Source organism: Miniopterus schreibersii (genome assembly GCF_964146895.1).
Source record: "Miniopterus schreibersii genome assembly, chromosome: 6".
In the NCBI taxonomy this organism is placed as follows: Eukaryota; Metazoa; Chordata; class Mammalia; order Chiroptera; family Miniopteridae; genus Miniopterus; species Miniopterus schreibersii.
Window position 1 is genome coordinate 42330937 of NC_138107.1, and position 23900 is coordinate 42354836.

A 23900-nucleotide genomic window follows, 5' to 3' on the forward strand; every position below is an offset into this window, starting at 1 on the left:
TAAACAATTGTCAGTCCAGGTAATGGTGAAACTCGAGGCTTACAGTGGACAACTTGCAATGTTGGAGATGAAGGGGGGACGCAGGAGGTGGCACTTATGTGTCAGACTTCTCCAAGGAGCCCACATGTGATACTGCACAACTCACCCAACTTCCTTTTATCTGTTTTATTCTCATCTATAAAGCTGTCATTAGCTTGAGATAGAGAAAAAAATGTTCAGAATGTACGGTGGTCCACATAGATATCACCAGAGTTCATATGGATATTTTCAACTGAGAAACTAATATTAATAACTTGTAGATTTTTTTTTCTCTTTTTAATCTGAAAAGTTGTCCACTAAAGTGTTTATTTTGGCGTGAAATTATTTGTTCCTTTCCTGTGGCTCCTTTACAGCCTATAGTGAGGAGATCTGACTTAACCTGTATTGTTGACATGATCAGAATTTTTGTACTTTGAGTGAACCATAAAGAGAGTCAATGCAAATTCGAAATGTGTCTCATTTGTAAATTGTCAGAAAGCAACAATCCCAAGCCTCTCAGTGTAAACATGAATAAGTGCATGGAGACACAACTTTTTTAGGAAATAGACCTTATGAGCCCAACCTAAGATCTGGACGTTTCCTATTTAAGCAATAATACTGGAGCTGTGCGCATATGGCTCCCATTCCATGACTATTTTCGAATTAAGAGCTGACACATTCTAAATTCTGTTTGTGAAGCTGGGAGCAAAAAAGAGATAGATTTAAAACGTGTTTATTTCAATTGGCTCTGTATGTTAGCATCTGTACTGGCATGCACATGACTGGAACATGCAGAATTGAATCAGCACCCTTGTTTTTGGTCAATTGCCAGAAATAAAGACATCAAAGGAAATAGTAAACTGGGCAACAAATCAAAGCTGCATGGGTTTTTCGTTCTAGTTCTCTCTCTCTCTCTCTCTGCAGCATTTTTAAATGAAACTGCCCCTCACACAGCACCCCTACGTAGACTCGTTGTTCGTTCTTGTTACCTGTGCATTTGTACAGGTGTGGAATTGTTTTTGTAGGACAGATTCCCGGGTGTGGAAATGCTCAGTCAAAGGAAGTGGACAGATTCTGCGAAATTGTCCTCCAGAAAGGTTGTGCCCACATACACTTCACTAACAGTGAAACTGAAACGAACCACAGAGCTGGAGCTAGAGTGAAGTACTGCGGGCTGGTTTGTGAGGAGCCAGACAGGCTGACGTTTTGCCAGACTTTTTCTAATCAAGAGGTTTGTTCCTGGAATGGTTATAAGCTGTTTTAGACAGTATAAAACAATTCACAGATATTCTTGGAAAAGAACATTTCCATAGACTTTTAACTATGCTGTATAGTTATATTAAAGAATCTTTTAAAATAATGCATAATTCTACTCTTAATAATAATTTTTATTTGTGCAAATTATCATCTACATAAGTATATAAGTATACCAGTTATAATTAGTGTGTGTATTTTCATATTTTACTTTTTTCACAGGACTGTCTCAAACTGTTTCCTGTTTCTGCATCTCTTTCATAACGGTCATTAAAGGCTGTATAATGTTGCAGCTTATTATTGTACCATAATTTGCTAATTTAGTCCTTAATATTGAATATTAAATATACAGCCAGATACTTAAACTGCATATTCTTAACCAACAAGATTTATTGGTTTGTTCTGGTTATAAAAGTAAAACAGTCATTATTTTAAAGAATTTTGGAAAACAACAAAATAGGAAGATGCACAGACAACTCTTCCTATAACTTCTGTTAACGAACTCTGAGCAGTATGATATATTTTCTTCCTGTCTTTTCCTAATATTTTATTTGTTGTTTTACAGTTTGTACCTATACTGTTTGTGTAAAACAGTCATTTTCCATGTTTTTAAACTCATTTAAAATATCATTTTTCCTTTCTTAAAAAAATTAAAAGTTTTCTCTTACTCTAAAAGTAATTTGAAATTGTACAGAAAACTGGGAAATAATGCCAAACATTTATAATTTCATCACTCAAAGGCAAACACCGTGAACATTTTGGTTTATTACCTTCACTTAAAAAAATATTTGAGATAGTATACCATCAGTGGTTCTTAATTTGGGGGTGGATGGTAAAGGACCTTTTCAAAAATCTTTAAAAATCCAAATTAGGAACTCTTGCTGGACACATAAATATGCCTAGTGCCTTTTTCCTGCTAAACATTATAAAATAGGTTTTCTTTATCATTGAGAACTCTCATATATCTCTAAACTGTTAAGGGTTGAATTGCGTGTGTCTCCCCCAACTCCCATTACCTCAGCTTATGACCTTATTTAGAGATAAGGTCTCTGTAGAGGTAATCAAGGTAAAATGAGGTCATTAGGGTGGTCCCTAATCCATATGACAGGTATCTTTATAAGAAGAGGAAATTTGGAGACATGCTGTGAAGAGACATAGGGAAGATGGACATTTACAAGTCAAGGAGAGAGGCCTGGAAAGGATCCTTTCCTCATAGCTCTCAGAAGGAACCCACCCTGCTGACCCCTTTATTTCTATCTTCTAGCCTCCAGAACTCAAGACGATAAGTTTTTGTTGTTTAAGTCACCCAGCTTGTGGAACTTGGGTACAGCAGCCCTAGTGAAGGAATAGAGTGATGATATAATGTACATTATATAGACTTTGGGATGAATATTTACTTTGTGCCAGTCACTGGGCTGGATGTTGGGAATACTAAGTCAACGACGTCAAGTTCCCTGCCTTCAAGGTGCTCAGGTTGGCACACCTGGATAGAACCCCGGGGCCACGCTCTGGTGGGCAGTGCACAGAGCATGGGAGCCCAGAGCTGGGCCGGGGCGCGGGCAGACTTCTCAGAAGTACTACTTGTACTTAGTTTTGAAGAACCAATAGGAGCCTACTGGTCAATTTTTCTCTTGACTATTTATTTGGACATGAATTTCCTGTGTTTTTGGATTATTTCTTTAGAGTAGATTCCCGAGCCCTGGTTGGGTGGCTCACTTGTTTGGAGCGTCATCCCATACACCAAAAGGTTGCAGGTTTGATTCCTATTATATGCCTAGGTTTCGGGTTCGATCCCCGGTTGGGGCACATACAGGAGGCAACTGATTGATGTTTCTCTCTCACATTGACGTTTCTCTCTCTCTTCCCCTTCCTCTCTTTCTCTAAAAAAAAAAAAAAAATCAATAAAACATATCCTTGAGTGAGGATTAACAAAAAAGAAGAAAAGATCCCCAGGATGCACACTGAGACAAGAGTGTGAACCTTGAAACATCATTTTTGAGGCAGTGTAATATTCTACGAGATGGAGGTATTCTGGTTTATCGACTCATCCTCTTTTATTGGATAGAAGTCTTATTTTGCTTCCAGTGTTTTGCTATTATAAATAATGCTGCAGTGTACATCTTCTTGCATAAAGCTTTTTTCATAATTAGAATTCTTTCCTTAGTGATAAAGTTAGAAATAGAGTCTTAAAAAGGTCAAATTGTTTTTCTGAAATGCTGATTCACATAACCATTAATAATCAAGTGAAATTAGTTAGCAAATCAATTTGTTTTATTCTAGTCTTTCATATCCTTTGGGGTGTTGTGAAACAGTTCAACATTTCCCTCTTTGGACAACTGAACCTTTCCCAGGAAGTAAAGTGTGATTTATATCATTTGAGATGGAAGAACTCCTCCTCCTTTGGTTCCTGCCTCCATCTGAAAAAACCTGCTTAAAGGGCATTGTACCATCAGAGTCTTGCCCACACAATTTCTCTGCGGATTTCTAACTAGCAGGTGTGTGCAATGACCTTTGTTTATACTCTTAGGTCACTGTCTATCTGAAATGTAACTGTCTCAAAAGATCAGCCTTCCAAGTGAGCTGTTTCTTTTCTATCTCAAGCTTCTTTCAAAATGACTCCTATACTCTCCACTCTGCTAAGATCTAAATCCTACTTCTACATTAGTGACATGCTGGGAATATGGGTGCCTGAAAAAGGCACGTCTGGAGAGAAAGGTTGCTAGCAAGCATTGCATTGTTTCCCTTGTGGGGAAGGGGAAACTTCCCCCTCTTTTCCTTCTTTTGGTCTAATAATCAAATTGACCCAAGGCAGATTAAAAGGAGAAAATAACCAAATTTAATTTTGTATGTCCATTTCCCCCCTAGCATTTTAAAAATAAAATGATACTTAATCTTACCAGCAATAAGTAAAATACAAAGTAAACAAAAATGAGATTTTTTTAAAACAAGTTCTCGAAGATAAAACGAAAACACAAAAAGACTGATTATGTCCATGCTGGTGGACAGGTAGGAAAATGGGCACTAGCATTGGATGTTGGTGGGAGTACAGGTTGGTAAAATCTATTTGCAGGGTAGTTTAACAGTAATTACCATTTTATATGTGTCTATCTTGTGTGTTTCCCCTGCTGACTTTAGAAAAATAAGAATGTCGATAGCTGATTTATAATAATGTCATTAGGTGTTGTTGTGGTGGTGGTGGTGGTGGTGTCTTCTACGCTATGAGGAAGCTTGATGAAGCCACATTTGAGTAGACTTTGTACCCAGAACAGTGCCAGGGGGCAGTGTGGGTCAAAGCAAATGTCATGATTCTTTCACAGCATTGGCAGAAAGATAAACTTTTTAGGGGACTAAAGATTTTTACCACTGCCCTTTGTAAGGTGGAAACTATTGGGGACCACTCAGGCCCCTGCAGACACATTAGACACATTGGGAAGGCACCCCCTGAGGAACTCCCTCCTTTCCTCTGCTTCTAAGTCTTAGACCAGCAGTGAGATTCTGCTCTATGAAATATTCATAAAATTCAATTGACCATAAAACACTCCGTAAATGTAAGTGCTGTAAGTGATCCAAGTTATATCAACAGCTTTTTGAAAAATAGAAAAAGGAAAAGGAATTTAGGGGAATGGGATCCAGGGAGCCAGCCTTGCCATTTTCAAACCACGATAAATGGGTCATGGGCCTGCATTTTATAATTTCAGAAATGACTCATGCTTGGGCTGTTTTTGAACATTGTGAGAGTGGCCTCATCTCCATATCAATCAGTCTTTCTGCATTACACAGATTATGAGACTTTTAAAATCCGTGTTTTTTATTTTATAGTCATTTTGTTTCCAACTCTAAAAGCCCTGAGAATCTGTACTTAAAATGGTCTTCTCCCATCAGATGCTAAGGACATCACTGAAGCCCAGCTGCCATTCAGGCAGGAATGGGAAGGTTCCCCCTCCAGGGCCCTGCAGGAACGCTCCCTTGCCCATTGACTCACTGGGGCCAGAGCCAGAGCTTTTCATTGTTAGAAAATTCTCCTGAGCTTATGTAGATGCTCTTTCCATCCAGCCATCAAACCTTTGTTCTGCTGTCTGGAGCCCCCAGAATGTATCTACTCCTTGTACCCTTGTGTATTGAAGATGACCACCCCTCACCCCGCCCTGCTCAAGTCATTTCTTTTTCATAGGACAGGATTCCTAGAAGTTTTTGCTTTCGTGGTTACCCACCATTGTCTGTAGAATAGTATGCAGACCATCAATTCCTCACTTACTCCACCCCTAACCCCCTTGTTCATATTACTGCCTTTCTGTTCATGGATCCTAAAATTAGGTCTGTTCAAGTGTTAGTTTATAGACGAAAACCTCCAGAGTTGACCTTAAGTGAAAGATGGAACATCTATTCTTCTGAAGTCTTTTTCGTTTCGGCACGTTTTTCCAACCCAGATCACATTTGGGATTCTGATTCTGCCCGTCTTATCTAAAGCATTCATCTCTCCCTGCGTGGTGTCTTGGTGTCGTCGGATAGTTTGAAAAGCCTGCCTGCCGATTGCTGACGTATTTACCCAGGCTCAGGGCTTGAAGAGGGTGACAAATCCCTCAGAAGGAGTTTGCCAAGTGCCTGCTGGCAGCCGTTGGATTCAAGGCTGAGTCTGGGGAGAAGGGAGAAGAACCCAACGCAGGGCCTGGCTGCTCCGAGAGCGCCTGCGCCTGCCCCCGGGGTCAGAGGAGCTTTGGTTGACCATTGACATGTAAATAGTCCAGGGGCCAAGGCTGATCCCCCGCAGACCCTCTCGCCTTCCCACCAACCACACAAAGCCCCAGCTCCGGGTGCAGGCTTTGCCTTTGTGAGGCTCTCCGTGTCTGCGCTGCATAGGTAAGTCGCCTTATCAGCTTTGTTGTAAGACTGTTCTGTTTTGGACTATGACTGTGGACTGGAAAGTTCTCCCAGGCACGTGTAGTGGGAGTGGTCTCTTTGGAATACAGTGTGCCTTGGATGTAGACATAGGCCCTGTAAAGGTTTCTGAAACGAAAAAGAATACTACTAAGTGATTATTAATTTGATTTGATGTGAGGAACAGAATCATATTTGTCCACATGTATGTGCATATACAAGATTTGATGCTAGGTTCAAAGTACTTTTTGGATTTTACCTGAAATTTCTGTAGGATAATTTTATTTTTGGCATTGTGTTTTCTAGAGTCCTGTTCTGTCTATCTGTTCGTCTCCCTCCCTCTCCTTTTCTCTATCTCTAACCTTCCTTCCCTTCCCTTCTCTCTCCTGTTCCTTGTAGTGATGGTAAATTGTGAAACTCATAAAAGAAACATCACTCTGTGCTTTCATAAGTTAGCGAACTGAAGGGAAAACTACTCATTATTAGAAGAATCGTGAATAAACTATTGCCGAGGAGTGGTTATGCTGAAGTCTCCTCTGAACTAGTGCTAGCGTCCTAAGTTTAACACATGACTTGTAAAATGTGTGGTGCTCTTATCACATCATGAAGGTATATGTCATGCTTTGGACTGATTTTGTTACAAGCCCTTTGAGAACTAGCAAGGAATTATTTAAAATCTAAGTTTAGATTTCACATTCAGAGTAAGTACTAGATTAAATTAGAGGAAAATATTGATTTTAAAGAATCTTGAAGTAAAAGGTTTTATTTGGTAAAATAAATATGCCATATAGGACCCACTTCCCTGACTGCTTGTAGAGATGGTGCTTTTAGGAAAACATTTTCTTAATAAAATGCAAATGGTTCCATATCTCTCTCTTTTCCCTCTCTTCCTCCCCCGCAAACCCCCTCATAGAAACTCTTTGCAGTATGAATTCAGTACATAGTGCATCCCGAAGTTTTGAATATGGATTGGTGGTGGTTAAGTCAGACACTTTTTTGCTCTTTTAAAGTAATTATAGTAATAGAATTGTTTTCATACCAGAATACCCATAATGAGATTGAAAAAAAAGTTTATACAACCAGTCTTAGATCCAGACGCCATAAATCCTATCATTAAGTGTGAAGTCTTTTCTTAACTTTTAAGTGTCTCATGCTCTAATGAGCATAATTAGAGGAATTTGGTGCAGTGGAAAAAACACAAAACTAAGTGTTATGAGGCATAGGATCCTTCTCTAACTACCTAGGTGGTCTTGGGTGATGACTACTTCTCTGAATCTCAGTGATCAGTGGTTTTTCACCAGGAGTGGCAATGTCCCTCCACGGGCTCTTGGAAATGTTGAGGGGGAACATTTTAAATTGTCACTGTGCATGGGGACACTAATGGTTGAGAACCCCAGGTACTTGAAATCTTGAAATGCCACCCATCCCAGTGAAGAATTGGCCCATTCCAAGTGCCAATGGCATCCTCGCTGAGAAACACTGGACCAGATGATCACTAAGGTTCTTCCCTCTCTATTTCTCTCAAGTTTATAAGTGGGCATTGAAAGCATCTAAAATGATGTTGAGCCATTACACTTAGTGTCTGTATCTCACATTTAACATTAAACTCGGTGTTGTTGGGAGTGAAGTCAGACCCAGTCATGACGGGTGAGGACATGCATGGCACCTTGGATTCAGAGCCTCATTGCTGAGGGCATTCCTGGCTTTGAGTACAGAAACACGCTGCTGCTGTTCAAGAGCAGATGCAGAGCCAGGTCCGGGTTGTACTTGGCTTTGGATTTCCCTTCATGTCTTCATTTCCTCAAAGGGAAGAAGTAGGTTTATTGTGGTCACAGGCCTGCTCTCCAGGGTCTGAACTTTTCCACTGAAGAAAAAGGCGACTGTCTCAGCAGCTGTTTCATTGCACTGCTCTGTGGCTGGGACCTGTCGCACCTGAAAGGAAGGGGTCATTGTGCAGGTAGGTTATGCCCCACAGATCTACCCACCTGTTGTCACAGGCCAGACCAGAGGCCTTGATGAGGTAGAAAGGTAGTTGGGCTAGAATAAAGATTCTGGGGAGTCTGAATTCTTAAATAGTTTGGTGTGATTAAATTACTTTTTATTTGACAGTGAAGTGTTATTAGATCAAAGTCCCATAAGAAAGCTTCTCTCAGGATCATCTTTTGCTAGAAAGCAATAGAGAGGTGAGTTACTAAATCTTACCAGAAACTCTCTGTGATGTACATATGTGCAACTCTTAATAACTATAGTGTAAGATCACCTGGGACATATTTTTAATTGATGTGTTGTCTTTAATTACAAAAATTATTTATTTAAGAAATTTCAAGTAATTAAGAAAAAGTACCAATAATTACCACATTTTGATATCTATCCTGCCAGTCTTAAAAATTTTACAAAAATGAGGTTACAGTGTATGATGTTTTATAACCTGCTTTGTTCATTTCACACGATCTCATGAACATGTTTTTGTAACATAGATATTACATAGTTTTACATCACTATTGGTGATCCATTGAGAGGATAGGGCCAAAGAGCACAAACTCTAGTGTCAGACTCTGGGTGTATACCTCAGCCCTGCCTCTTATTAGCTGGGCAGATTATTTAATTTTTTGTGTCTTGGTCTACTCATCTGTAAAATGGGGAGAATAATAATAATAATGCCCACTACATTGGCATGCTTGGAGAGTAAATGAGAGACTAGATGTCGAGTGCTTAAAAGAGATCCTTACATAAAATAACACTCAGTACCTGTGAGATCTTCAGCGTCATTATATGACTATGCCACCTCTGCTAACCAATCCCCTGGTATTAGACATCTGTGCAACTAAGTCCTTTCTGACATCCAGAGTTAATACTTTCAGATCAGTTCCTAAAAGTGGAATTTCTATGTCAAAGAGCACACAACCAATTTGAGGCTTTGGATACATATTGAATTTCCTTCCAGGAAGCTCGTCTCAGTATTCTACCAACTTTTCAGCTGAATTAAAAAATTCAGCTTGACCTCCTTCTAACGTCCCATGTGCTCTGAAACCTCTCCTTTCAAATAATTGGGAATATACACTCATTTAATATTGCTCTAGAGCAAACATAATTAAGGAAATCAATTAGCCACAAGGCAAATTCAACAAAGCATTTCATAGTCAAATAAAAAACAAGGTGGGTCACCTGCCACTTGGTATTTTCTGTGCTCCAGTTTCTCTCCATTTATTGAAAATTGTTTATGTGTGAGAAGATATGAATGCAACCCATAAGTGCTCTCTTTCCCCCAGCCCCATATAACTTCTAGACATACTGGAAAGAAAAAAATTACCTTCAATAACATGGCAGGAAGAAATTAGCTATGTAATTTGTAAAACATTAAGTCAGTCCCTTTATTCTATGATATGTAAAAATTACTTATTTCATTGCATTTTTACGTTTAGCATGAAGAAGTTGTTGCAAGTTGATATTTACAAAGATGGGACCCAGAGTGTACCCTGTGCTACCTGATGTGCTAGTGAGTGCTATGGTCCAGCTGCCTTGTTCAGCATGTCTGTGCTACCAGTTGTTGATGACTTAGTCCCCTCCCATCTCTAGATGACTGAGACCCCTCTGTACACCCTGCCGTGGCCAAGCCTGGCCTTCATGTGTATGTGGCGCAGCGATGTTAGATGAAGCCTGCTTCTGTTTTGTTCTCAGCAGTCCACCCACTTCCATTTGACTATAAACATGAACGCCAACATGAACATTTAAACCACACAACCTAACACAGTTATGAGCGAGACATCCAGGTGATTCCAAATACGTTCAGTTTAGATTCTCATTGAGAACACAAAATGTAAAAGTTCTCATTGAGAATTCTGACATCTTTGAAAATACATCTTAGGACCCAGAACTATACTTGGGAAAGACTGACGTGGTTTACAGACACTGTCCAAGGTACTTTTTGATAATTATTGGCATTTTAAAAAGAAATGTAGGTTATCTTTTTAGTATTTCTTTGGATTGAACACTGTTTCATTTTTCCTCAAGAATAGTGGCTTTCAAACTTTGGATTGTGACCCATTATAAGAAAAGCATTTTATATTGTAACCCAGTGTGTATATATATAAATATAAATACACACACAAGTGAAACTAATGTTTCCCAAAATACATGTAGTGCACTTTTACATTTTCTAGTCTAGTCTATTTCATTCTTTAAAACATTGCTTGTGACCCACTAACTTGTTTCACAAATGGGCATGACCTGCAGTTTGGAATTGTGTTCCAGTGGTGGTTTGTTGTTGGGTGTGAGCTGACCGGTGACCCTTATCTCACAGGAGAATGTTGCTTTCCTCCTGGTGCCAGGTTCAGGGCAGGCTGACTATGCCCAGGCACCACCTCTGGAGTGGCCTCAGTTCCCTGGGCTGGGCACGAAGCGGAGGCAGAGTCCCTCGTGTTGGCTGCCCGGGCACTTCAGTGGGTTTGCTTTGAGAACTCTCATCCTTCCCTGGACTGGCTGCTGCAGCTGACAGCTCTGCCCAAGAGGGGAGGTTTAAACAAAGGCGATAATTCACTTTGAGGGCCCCTGAATCACGTCTTTGTCTTTGCTCTTGACAGAACAGAAGGAAGTTGTTCATTATTAAGGATGCCAGCTGCCCATGGATTGATATATCTGTAGCCAGGGCTGGCTCACTTTCAAGTAGGTAGAGCGCTGGCTCCCCAGTCGGTGTATTTTGAAGGGATCCAGAAAAGATTTTCTTTAAAATGTCTACTCATTCCCTTGTGTGTAAAATTTTATTATTAGAAGGTCATTCTTTTAAATCTTTTAAGTTTTTTGGTCTCCTAGAATTCTAGATCAATATGAAAATATCCTTAGGAAAGAGAGTGTATTAGATAACATTTAATGGGGATTTGGATAGCCACTGAGGACAGGGGTGGGGGTGCAGGAGGGGCATAGGGAGCCTCAAGGTCTGTGAACAGGAATGGAGGAAGTTTCAGTGTCTGACGGTAATTTGAAAGTTATTTGAAATTACAGAGCTCTTTAAATATTTTAATGAGAATTTTATGAGACCTGGTGGCTTGAGGTGAACTATTGAGTAGGGCTTAGAGATGAGGGAACTGACACCCACCAAAGGTGACTAGAACTCTTAGGGTCACTTGGTCTACTCGGGGATTACGAGCCCTGTATTGTTCAATGTATTCTGTGCAGACAACATGACTGAAGCATACTACCCAAGGTTCACAGTTTATTTTGCTTAATGCCTTCTAAGCACCTTGCATTTATTTAGACATTTTCCCGCAGTCTTAGCTTTCTTTTTCTTTCTTTTTTTGTTTTTGTTTTTAAACCAAGCTCTGGCCAGTTTTAATAAAGAAAAATTTTGCATGATTTACTTTTCACAGTCTGTTCTGGCATGCTTCTAATAATATCAGAATCACCTGGGTCAATGATAGCCAGCTTGCACACTTTAGTATTTTCTAAATGCTGTGCCCAGTTCAGTCTTATTGCCACTGTAATAATGGGCACCGGTCTTGGCCAACATGGTGTAGTGCTCTATTTCAGATTTCCTCAAGGTTGGACCGGTGTTGGTGAGGATGACCAGTTTCTCTTTGCCTTGTCTGCTCATCTTCAGAGTCTGCTTGTACCCCAGCACATACTTTCTGCTTTCCATAACTAGTTGGAGCCTAGAACTGATTGACTCCAGAGACTTTTTTCATCTTCTTTGCAGCCACCATCTTCCTGCCTTAGGTACGGTGGGACAGCCCCCAACCAAGAGCAGCCACCAACGTGGTGGGGGAGCGAGAAAGGAATCTTAGCTTTCTGATTCATCAGCTCACTACATTGGATGGCATGCCGGTTTGTTTTGTCAGTTGTTGGTGATCATGGAATTTAGAGCTAAAAAAGACCTTAGCGATCACCTGGGTCTGTGTTTTTCTGTGGTTATCAGTCCATTAGTGGGTCTTTGAGTCAGCATCACGGTGTTACTGATAGAGACTGTCAGTTGAATGGGTGAGAACACTGTAAATGTTTATCTTCCGTATCAAGTATTGTGCAGTACACAGATGTGGGATTCCTCCCAGTGAGTAGCAATATGCACAATACGTTTCATGTGATACAGATACATTGTTTCTTTTCTTTGCCAAATATCAGTTGTCAATTAAGCACTTATTGTCTATGGGTCTTGGGGGGGCTACAAAGGTGAGTGAAACATGGACCCTGCCCTCAGAGATGCTGTAATGGGGGATTCAGGCACAAAAGGTCACTGTGACAGTGTGGTGGCTGCAGCGATGAGGAGCCACCATTCTTACTCCTTACGCTGGTGAGCATTGGCTCCAGGAGACCCCACTTTGGAAAGCACTGGGCTGACTGGATTCTGTACCAGCTGCTGAGCGGTTATAGGGTGTGTCTGAGAAGACAGAAGGCCATCCTCTGAAGTCCAGGAAACAAGACCAGAGAAGGCTTCTGGTGTTATCTGAGCTTGGCCTGTGTAGTGCATTGAATAGTAGCCCCAAAAAAGAAACTTCCCTGCCCTCATCCCTGGAGCCTATGAATTTGCCCCTATTTGGAAAAAGGTCTTTGCAGATGTGGTTTAAGTGAAAGATTTTGAGATGAGAAGATACTGGGTTATTTGGGCGAGCCCTAAATCTAATGGCAAGTGTCTTTTAAGAGTGAGGCAGGGGTGGCCAGCGTGCCTCAGTGGTTGAGCATCAACCTATGAACCAGGAGGTCACAGTTCAGTGCCTTGTCAGGGCACATGCCTGAGTTTTGGGCTTGATCCCCAGTGGGGGGTGTGCAGGAGGCAGCCAACTAATGATTCTCTCTCATCATTAATGTTTCTATCTCTCCCTCTCCCTTCCTCTCTCTGAAATCAATTAAAAAAAAAAAAATGAGGCAGGGGGGATTTGACACAGAGCAAAGGAGGCAAGGTGACCAGGGAGGCAGAGACTGGGTGATGTGGCCACATGTCGAGGACCGCCGCAGCCACCAGATGCTGGAAGAGGAAAGGAGAGGATTCCCCATAGGAGCTTCAAGCCACAGCTCGGCCCTGCCAACACCTTGGTTTTAGACTTCTGACCTCCAGAACTGAGAGGGAATAAATTTCTATTTTAAGGTACCAAGTTTGTGGGTAATTTGTTATGGCAGCCCTAGCAGACTAATTCAGCCAGGATTTTGATAGTCAGGAACTAAAGAAGGGAGGGCCTTTTTGGAGAGAGTCCAGGAGCCGGAGGCAAAGCCCTGTTTGGGAAGAGAGACGCTAGCCGTGCGGCTGGAGCTCAGGTTTTGTGAAAGGGAGTAACAGGAGATAGGGCTGGAAAGCTTGTAGCTGACTCCTTGCCTTTGTGGTGCTTTGAGTAATTCCTTGTTTATAAAGGCTCATTTGTTGGTTCACTCTACTGCCTCTTAGGTAATGTCTCTTAACACCGGTGACCAGGCAAATAATACAGGGAGAGGTTTGTTTGTTGCTCAGGTGGCTACGCTTTTATGTGGATATGTGAAGAGTGTAAATGTTCTTTTTTTTAAATTTATTGGGGTGTTGAGCGATCTTGATTTTTGAACTTGTATTTCTCACTGAATTTTCCTAAAAAGATTTATTTTCATGGCATTTTGTGTCTTTGAAATGATCGTTCAATGTAGAATCATTCCTGTGACGTGTAGCAAACATCTTTAAACCAGATGAAGTAACACAAAACTAGCCCGTGCTCCTTTCAGACACTCTCGAGTTCCTGTTCTAGAGCAGGTCCTCCCCACGTCAGCTCTTTCATCTTGGAGAACGTGGCATTTGATACCGTTTTATTTCCTTGAATGAGATAGGATTTAGGAGTACGTACTTTTTGGTCCCTAATTAAATTTTATTTCTTTGGGTTGAGAATAGCAGCTAAAGGTCTTGTGTCTCCTCACCTGTCTTTCTGACCTGCATTCATATCTTCTTGTATCTTCCCTCTCCCCCCATCCAAAAATCTCAGGTGTGTTTTAGGGTTTTTAATTATTAGTTTTTTTATGTGTCCTTTTTGTTAATCCTCACCTGAGGATATTTTTTTCATTGCTTTTTCAGAGAGAGTGGAGGGGAGGGAGGGGCAGAGAAAGAGAAAGAGAGAGAAACATAGATGTCAGAGGACCACATCGACTGGTTGCCTCCTGCACGCACCCCAGCTGGAGACGGGGGGCGGGGAGTGAAACCGCAGTGCAGGTATGTGCCCTTGACTGAGATTGGAACCCACGACCCTTTGGTGCTTGGGCCGACGCTCTAACCACTGAGCCACACGAGCCAGGGCTAATTATTAGTTTTTATTATAAAAATAATCCAAGACAAATGTCAAATGGTAGGTTTGAATATATGGCTCCTTAACACTTTAACTGGCTGCAGAACCCACATCTCACTTTGCTATGGTTTGAATGTTTGTGATCCCCCAAAATTCTTATGTTGAAATCTAATGTCCAATGTGATGGTGTTGGAGGTGGGGCCTTTGGGAGGTGAGTGGGATTACTGCACTTATATAAAAGTGTGTTAAATAAACAAAGCTCCCTTCCACCATGTGAAGACCCAGTGAAACAGCCCCATCTATGAACCAGGAAGCAGGTCCTCTCCTCACCAGACATCAAATCTGCTGCCTTCATCTTGGCTCCAGAACTGTGAAGAATAAATTTCTGTTGTTTGTAAGCTACCCAGTCTATGGTATTTTGTTATAGCAGCCTGAATAGGCTAAGACATACTTCTATCCCTGTATTACTTTTCTGTGGCTGTTGTAACAATTTACCACAAACTGGAAGCTGTAAAACAATAGAAATTTATTCTCTTACAGTTCTGGAGGCCAGACATCCAAACTCAAGGTGTTGGCCAGCTGAGCTCCTGCCAGAGGCCCAAAGAGAGAGTCCATTTGTTCCCTGACTTTTTCAACTTCTGGTGGTTGCAGGTATTTCTTGGCTTGAGGCCACATCACTCCAATCTTTGCTTTTGTCTTCACATTGCTGTTTCATCTTCTATGTGTCTGTGACACAAAACTTCCTCTGCCTCTCTTATAAGGATTCATGTGATTGCATTTGGGCCCAATAAAGTAATATCTACTCTTTCACCATATAAAGTAATACACATAGGTTCCGGGCATTAGGACATGGATATAACATTTTGGGGGCCACCATTTAACCCACTACCATTGTTAAAGAAAAAATTATTGACACTAGTTACAACGATAAGGAAGACTTTATTCAGGACTATTGTGATAGGTGTCAAGACTAATGCAGTAGGAGAGAGAGACCAGGCTCAACTCTGAACACAAGAGCAAGCAGGGATTTATAGCCAAGGAGCAGGTTGGGGGGGGGCAGAAAATTACTAAGAAGAGACACCAAGGATGGTGGGGGATTCTTGCTAAATTAACAGGACTCTTCCTGCAGGCAGGCCAGAGTGATCAGATAAGGAGTGGTGAGAGATGAGGAATTTGATCAGGTTTTGAGGGTGCTCAGATATCAGGGTGCGAGTATTCTCTCTGAACTGACTTAGCAGTGTTCGCTAAAACTGGGGGCCAAGGTACATTTGGTCAAGGAGAGGGTCCTTGTCACAATCCCCTATGCAGTGTTTTTAGGCTGAGAAAGACCATAAAAGCAACCACGTTTGTGCTGGTGGGGAACTTTGGAACTCCGTGCAATCTTAATTGGAAAAATGGCTCCATGCTGAATTCTCTTCTCTCCTGCAGTCACTGTCTCTAGAGTCTCCATCCCATCCTAGCAGTGTGTGAACATGCCACCTTCATTAGGGGGTCAGTTTACAGGTCACTGTGGTCGCCAACCCCCCATTTATAAAACAGCACCTGCCTCAGCCTGAATTTATTGTTTGGATTCAGACTACAGGGAAAATAAAACAGCCATGAGGGCTGATGTTAGGAAACTCATTGCAACATCAGAGAGAATTTTAGATAAATCACTGTGTGGGAAGAGGAAGTTGATTGCTGGTTTGGGGCCCAGAATGGAAACATTTGGCAACTGATAAGAAGCTCTGTGGCCATTCTAAGGACCCGATTTGGCACGAACTCTGTGGCTGGGGGGTGGGGTGGGGTGGGCAGAACTGGTTCAACTTTAAGACTGGGTATCTGTGGAAAGAGGATGTGGGAGGGTCTCTTCCATAGCAAGGGAGGAGGGATCTGCCTCAAACCCCAAGATGACCTAGTCTCCTCTAGGTAGGACCAGGGCTGAACCAGGTCCAGATTTGTTGCTGGACTCACTTCTGAGAAAGTGAGTCCAGCCTCTATCCTGCCCCAGATTCTGACGGGTAGTACATGAATGGAATCGACTCCACAGCTCTATGAGTAGCTCTCATTGGTGCTTTAGGGAACGAGAGGCCCTGCTCTGAGTATTTTCCAGTACAGACATACCTCAGAGATATTGAGGGTTCAGTTGGTTCCAGACCACTGCAATAAAGCAAATTACACTATTTTTTTGGTTTCCCAGTGCACATAAAAGTAATGTTTACACGGCATTGTAGTCTATTAAGTGTGCAATATCACTGTCTAAAAAAACCACAATGAACATACCTTAATTTAAAAATGCTTTATTGCCAAAAAATGCTAATCATCTAAGCCTTCAGCAAATTATAATTGTTTTGCTGGCGCAGGGTCTTGCCTGGATGTTGATGGCTGCTGATTGATCAGGGTGGTGGATGGTGAAGGTAGAGGTGGCTGTGGAAATTAAAGAAGACAACAGTGAAGTTTGCCACATTGATTGATGCTTCCTTTCATGAACAATTTCTCTGTAGCTGTGAGGCTGTTTAACAGCATTTTACCAATAGTAGAACTTTCAGAATAGGATTCAGTCCTTTATCAACTAAGTTTATGTAATATTCTAAAATTTTTGTTGTCATTTCAACAATACAGCATCTTCACTGAGAGTAGATTTCGTCTCAAGAAACCACTTTCTTTGCTCATCCATAAGAAGCAACTCATCCATTAAAGTTTTATCATGAGATTGCACCAATTCAGTCATTTTCAGGCTCCACTTCTGATTCTAGTTCTCTTGCTGTTCCCACCACATCTGCAATTACTCCCTCCCACTGAAGTCCTAAGTCACTCACAGTCATCTGGGAGGGTTGGAATCAACTTCTTCCAAACTCCTGTTCATGTTGATATTTTGACTTCTTCCCATGAATCACAAATGTTTGTTGTTGTTTTTAAAATTAATTTTTGAGTGAGAGAAAGGGGGGGGGGAGAGAGAGAGAGAGAGAGAGAGAGAGAGAGAGAGAGAGAGAGAGAGAGAGAGAAGAAAGAAAGAAAGAAAGAAAGAAAGAAACACTGATGTGAGGAAACATTGATTGGTTGCCTCCCGCTCATGCCCCGATTGGTGATCGAACCGCAGCCTGGGTATGGGCGCTGACTAGGAATCAAACTCGTGACTCCTCAGTGTAGAGGAGGGTGCTCCAACCAAAGGGAACCATACCAGCCAGGGCTCACAGATGTTCTTAATGGCATCTAGGATGGTGATCCTTTCTAGGAGTTTCAGTTTACTTTGCCCGGATCCATTAGAGGAATCACTATCTATGGCAGCTATAGCCTTACAAAATGTATTTCTTAAATAATAAGACTTGAAAGGTGAAATTAGTCCTTGATCCGTGGGGTGCAGAATGGATGTTGTGTCAGCAGGCTTGAAAATGACATTAATTTCGTTGGACATCTCCATCAGAGCTCTTGGGTGACCAGGTGCATTGTCAATGAGCAGTAATATTTTGAAAGGAATCTTTTTCCCCCCCTTTTTTCTGAGCAGTAGGTCTCAACAGTGAGCTTAGAATATTCTGTGAACCACTGTGAACAGTTGTGCTGTCATCCAGGCTTTTGTTGCTCCATTTATAGAGCACAGGGAGGATCAATTTAGCATAGTTCCTAAGGGCCCTAGGATTTTTGGCTTCAACCTAAAGTCATCAGCTTCATTAGCTTCTAACGAGATTTGAAGCCAGGTATTGACTTCTCCTCTCTAGCTATGGAAGTCCTAGATGGCATCTTCTTCCAATATAAGGCAGTTTCATCTACATTGAAAATCTGTTGTTTAGTGTAGCCACCTTCATTAATTGTCTTAGCTAGATCTTCTGGATAACTTCGTGTAGCTTCTACATCAGTACTTGCTGCTTTACCATGTACTTTTATGTTAAAAGAGGTTGGTCATGAACCAACCTCTGCTAGCTTCAAACTTTACTTCTGCAACTTTCTCACTTCTCTCAGCCTTTGTAGAATTGAGGAGAGTTAGGCCTTGCTCTGGATTAGGCTTTGGCATAAGGGAATATTGTGCCTGGTTTGACCTTCTATCTAGACCACTAGAATTTTCTCCGTATCAGCAGAAAGGCTGTTTGGCTTTCTTATCATTCATGTCTTCACTGGAGTGCCACTTTTAATTTAACTTTTCCTTTGCATTCACAACTTGGCTGTTTCTCGTGCAAGAAGCCCATCTTCCGGCCTCTCTTAGCTTCTTTTTTTCCCCTCTTAGCTTTTGACATGCCTTGCTCACTAAGCTTAATGATGTTTAGCTTTTAATTTAAAGTGAGAGACATGTAACTCTTCCCTTCACTTGAACACTTAGAGTCCATTGCAGGGTTATTAAGTGGTCTGATTTCAATATTGTTGAGTCTCAGGGAAGAGGGGGATAGATAGGGGAACAGCTGGTAAGTGGAGCAGTCAGCACACACACAACATTTATTAAGTTTGTTGTCTCTATGGGCGCTGTTCCTGGTGCCCCAAAACAATCCTAATAGTAGCATCAAAGATCAGTGATGACAGATCACTATAATAAATACAATAATAATGAAAAAGTGTGAAATATTGTGATAATTACTGAAATATGACAGAGGCATGAAGTGAACAGGTGATGTTGGAAAAATGGTGCCAATAGACTTCCTCAATACAGGGTTGCCACAAAACCTTCAATTTGTAAAAAACATAGTATCTCTTAAGCATAATAAAGTGAAGTGCCATAAAACAAGGTGTGCCTGTACACTTCCCTAGGCTTGTTTTTCTACTACAGGATGAAACAATATTGCTTTTAACTCCTTCAGTTGAAGCTCTCTCACAGAGATTTGCAAGAACTCAGGACTCTGAGTGTATTGCATTTAGCTCACATTTTATTTAACACCAGCCCTGTGTGGCATGTTGTCCAGGGCACTTTTTCTTATTCTCACTTAACCTTTACAACCACCTGAGAGTTATAGGTATTATTTACAGGTTTTAAAGTGAGGATACCAAGGCTCAGAAAATTTCTGACTTGCCCAGGTCCTCACATTTAGTGATTGTGCTATCAGGGCAGAATTGGAATCCAGGGCTGTTGACTTCAGACCCATGTGCAGGCTCCCAATAAAGAAGGGAAAGAATCCTGGAGCTAACTGGTAGTCACTTTAGGTCTCTAGGATACCTTGTTAAGCCTTTGGAAAATGAAAACTCTACCATTGTATTTCCCCAGGTCTCAGGAACACTGAAGAGAGAGATTAGCAAGTTTCTTTCTTTCTTCTTCTTTTTTTTTTAAGTACTTAGCAGTTTAATTTGGGAAGATGTTATTTGAGTAACAGAACAGAATTTTGCGTATGAAGGAGTGTGGGGTCGTCTGGGGTACCTAGAAGGTGTGGTTGTCTCAGAGCGAGTAAGGGCTGTCAGAAGGCAGAGTAAATCACCAGCAAGGACCCTGTTTATAACAAGCCTGCAGGACACTAACTGAAGTCCATCTGTAAACTCCAAGATGTGGGCAGATGTGGTGCCATCTGGGAACAGACCCAGGAAATCTGTCTCTTTCCCACTTTCCCTCTCAGGGATGTGCCCTGGAGAATTTTGAAATTTAAATCCTACGGTCTGTTTTTCAGGTGACAATGAACAAACTTTTATTAAATTGCGGTATGGAAAATTTATGAGGTGTGTAAATAAGTGGTTTGTCTCAGCATCTAAGTGTAAACACTAGTAGTTATTGTTTAATAGAGAATATTGATGAAAAATTAAAGTTGCTTCATGTTTTATGTTGCAGAGACAAAGCTTCTACCCCAAACAATGCCCCTGCTCCAGATGACCTTACAGCTTCCTTTATTTCACTTTGGTGTGAAATCTAACTTGTCAGAGATGGTTCCTTTTACAAAAAAAAAAAAAAAAAGAAAAAGAAATTTCAAATGAATTTTCCTTACTACGTAGATTTAATCTGAAGTGACTTTGAATGCTTGGCCTCTCTGATTCCATCTGGTTCAATCCTGCTTGGTTCCTGTGGCCTTTAGGCTAATATCTTCTCCTTAGTCTTATAGATAGGCTAATCATTAGAAGAATTCTGCTTATAGCTTGAGTTTCACAAAAACAGTCCCTCATCAGAAAGTGTATCCCCTGGGGAGATGAGAGAAGTATGTGTTGTTTATCAAAGATTTGCAGAAACCTCCTGACTAGACTCACACCAACTAGCTGTGTCAATGTGACCAATGTCTGTGTCATCAGTCACTCTTATCCCCTCCCATTTCCCCTTCCCTTGATGCAAAAGAATCTTGAGCTCTGTACTTTCTTAAGATGGATTTGAGGTACCATTAGGTCTCCCATCTTCTCTGTTGGCACCTCCGTGATCAATAAACCTTTCCTTATTCCAAGCTCTGATGTTTTGACTTTTGGCCTTTTGAAGCGTCAGGCACACAGACTTCAGACCAGTAACATACCTTGTTTTCATGTCTCTTCCTTTGTGACTTCGTAAATAAAGGGATCTAATGACCTCCTCCTTGCCCTGGTGAGTTCCTGATTCCTGGTGAGTTCTTGCTCTGCAAAAGTGGTGGACTCACTGCTTCAGCTGGACAGGCATGGACCTTTGCTTGCTTTTTTCTTTTTCTGTTTCTAATTTCAGGTTTGTAGGAAGATTACAAGAAATGGTATCTATGACTAGACATTGCTTTTCTATGAAGATAAAGAATCATTGAAATCCTTGGAAATTGTCCTCTTGTCGAAACTGTAAAATTAAAAAAAAATACTTCTCTAAGTCTTGTCTTCCTAAGTTTAGTACTAACAAGTGAAGTTTGGTGATATTTTAGTAAATTTATACAGTTCAACCACCACCACAATTCAATTTTAGAACATTTCATCTCTCCAAAAAGTTTGCTTGTGCTTATTTGCAGTCAGTTTCCACTCCCACTTCTAGCTTCAGGAAACTATTTATCTTCTTTTTGTCTCTATAAATTTGACTTTTCTAAACATTTTGTATATTAGAACTGCACAGTATATGGTTTTTTGTATTTGGCTCCTTTTATTCAGCATATTTTTGGGGTTCATGCTTGAAGTATGTATCAGTATTAGGCTCAGAGCTATTAAAAATACTTCATATTTTGGCAAATTTCAAAATTAGAGAGACTATAGTATAAGTCATCCACATGTACCACACTCCCAGATTCAATAATTATGAACTCATGGGCAGTCTTATTTCATCTACTGCCCCCCCCCCCCCGCTTTTCTCTCCCTCTTTCCTTGGATTATTATTATTTTTAAAAAAAATGTTTTTATTGATTTCAGAGAGAGGAAGGGAGAGAGAGAGAGATAGAAACATCAATGATGAGAGAGTCATTGATCAACTGCTTCCTGCACACCCCCTACTGGAGATCGAGCCTGCAACCTGGGCATGTGCCCTGACTGGGAATCAGACAGTGACCTCCTGGTTCATAGCTTGACGCTCAATCACTGAACCAGGCTCCCCTTGGATTATTTTGAAACCAATCCCAGATATTATGTCACTTAATTTGTAAATAGGTTAGTATATGTATTTTTGTTTATCTCTTGCTTTTCTCTAGCTAAGAAGCTAAGTATTTTTTTAAAATGTGGGTACTTGGGTAAAGGGGAAGATAAGAGAGCTAAATGCTCATTTAATTAAGATTTAACAGTCTTGCCATATTCAAGGCACTACATGTGGCAATTTAGGATGCAAGGATGTATAAGTGTTACATGTCTATAGCTCTGCAATATATAGTTATAATTTTAATTCAAACATTCGTCTGTATGGGTAATAGATTTCCCTTCTAACTTTTTAATCTTATGTTCATTTTGCTTTTATGCTAAAAGCCAAGTGTTGTTTTTTTTGTTGTTTTTTTTTCAATTTTAAGAAGAGAGGTGCTATAGAGAATGGTATGAAGTCTTCTGTTGAAACCTGTTATGCAGAGAGGTAAAAGCAAGTAACCAATTTGCTAATCTGAAACTGTGACCAAGGTGAGATACTTTCTGGTTACTGTTTCTGTTGATTGGGGAGCCCAGTAATTGCAGATTAGATGGATTCTTATTTGTGTTAGAATAAGCAGGGAGAAGTAAACTCCTCCATTGCCTTGCTTCTGCGTAGACCATTTGTCAGTGGTTTTGGAATTACTGAATGTGAAATAGAAACCAGCTTCTTTGTGGCATGTGGACACCACTGGATAATGATTCCTGGCAGACACCTGAGGTAGGCTCTCTCAAGACCCAGTCTGAACCACCTTCTCTCTTGCCTTCCTCTCTCTCCTGTGGAGATGGGAACTCTTCCAGCCAGGGGTGGTCGAGTGATGCGCTTTGGCCAACGAGATAAACCACAAGGCTGCCGGGCAGGGCTTCGCTTCCCAAGTAAGAGGGTATACCTAAGGTGGAGTGACTTGTACCTTCTTGCCTGGAACCCGGTGTGACACCTAGAGATAGAGCAACTGTTTTGAAATCATAAGCTGACAGAGGACAAAAGCTGTCACACTAAGGGATGGTGAAATATAAAAATAGAAGGAGTCTGGGTCCCTGAAGATAGTATTGAACTTTTGCCCACCATAGGCTGCCTTCCATGGGGCTTCTTCATATTGGGGGAAAAACTGCCCCCTATCCAGTAAAGCCTGGTTCGTCTGGTTTTGTGTTATTTGCTGCTGAATGCTTTCTTTTTCATTGATACTTGTATGCTTGCAGTTTATTTAATTTATTTTAAAAATGTTGCCACTGCCTGGCCAGGCGTGGCTCAGTGGTTGAGCATCGACCTAGGATCCAGGAGATAGTGGTTCGATTCCTGGTCAGGGCACATGCCTGGGTTGCGGGCTCCATCTCCAGTGGGGGGGCATGCAGGAGGCAGCCGATCAATGAGGACTCTCTTATCATTGATGTTTCTCTTCCTCTCCCTCTCCCTTCCTCTCTCTGAAATCAATAAAGATATATTAAAAAAAAAAATGTTGCCGCTTTAGAGCACTTTCACATCCAGTGCCATTCTAGTTTAATCATGGGCTTGGGAAATGTTAATCATGGAAAGTCCTAGAACTTATCCCATCAGTGGTTCTCAACCAAGGAGTGGAGGTCACAGTGTCTGGTTGGGGGTCTGGTTGGGGGCAGTCCCACGGCAGCACAACTGTTCCTGTTCAAAATGCCAACAGTGCTGGGTAAGAAGCACTGATGTGGCCTACTTCCCAGACAGAAATGGTGCCCAGAAGTTCCTGGCACCAAAAAGTGGAAATGGGATATACCATGGTTAGAAAAATGCATCAACCTGCAAAATTTTTACCAGGCAGTCCTACTATTAACAATATCATGGGATTTTTTTTTTTTTTTAATAAGAAAATACATGCATTGAAAATGAAGAAAAAGTCCTGGCCCTATCACCAGGTGCGTCTTCTTCTGTAAGCCTCTGAGTTTCTGAGTGTTCTCACCAGTAATAGAGGTAATAGCACAATAGCCATGTCTCAGGTCCCAAGTGGAGATTAAAGGGGATTTGGTATGGAAAAGCACTTTGGAAATGGCAAATGGCTGTACCCAAGTTAATTATTGTTCTCACTAGAGCAGTGGTGCTTTTAGTGGCTTTGAATATTCATCATAGGCACGGTCGTGTAGCAGGAC

General features: G+C 41.2%; 1 protein-coding gene and 1 pseudogene across 3 annotated transcripts in view; one reads left to right on the forward strand and one right to left on the reverse strand.

Annotated features, from left to right (window-relative positions):
• ANKRD6 (ankyrin repeat domain 6) overlaps positions 1–23900 on the forward strand; it is a 150079-nt gene that overhangs the window by 29176 nt on the left and 97003 nt on the right. The window lies entirely within an intron of this gene.
• Positions 7933–11843, reverse strand: LOC308559129 (large ribosomal subunit protein eL30 pseudogene; annotated as a pseudogene). Its single transcript has 3 exons — positions 11502–11843; positions 8943–9016; positions 7933–8079 (listed from the first exon to the last, which is right to left on the reverse strand). The product of its transcript is annotated as a large ribosomal subunit protein eL30 pseudogene (transcript).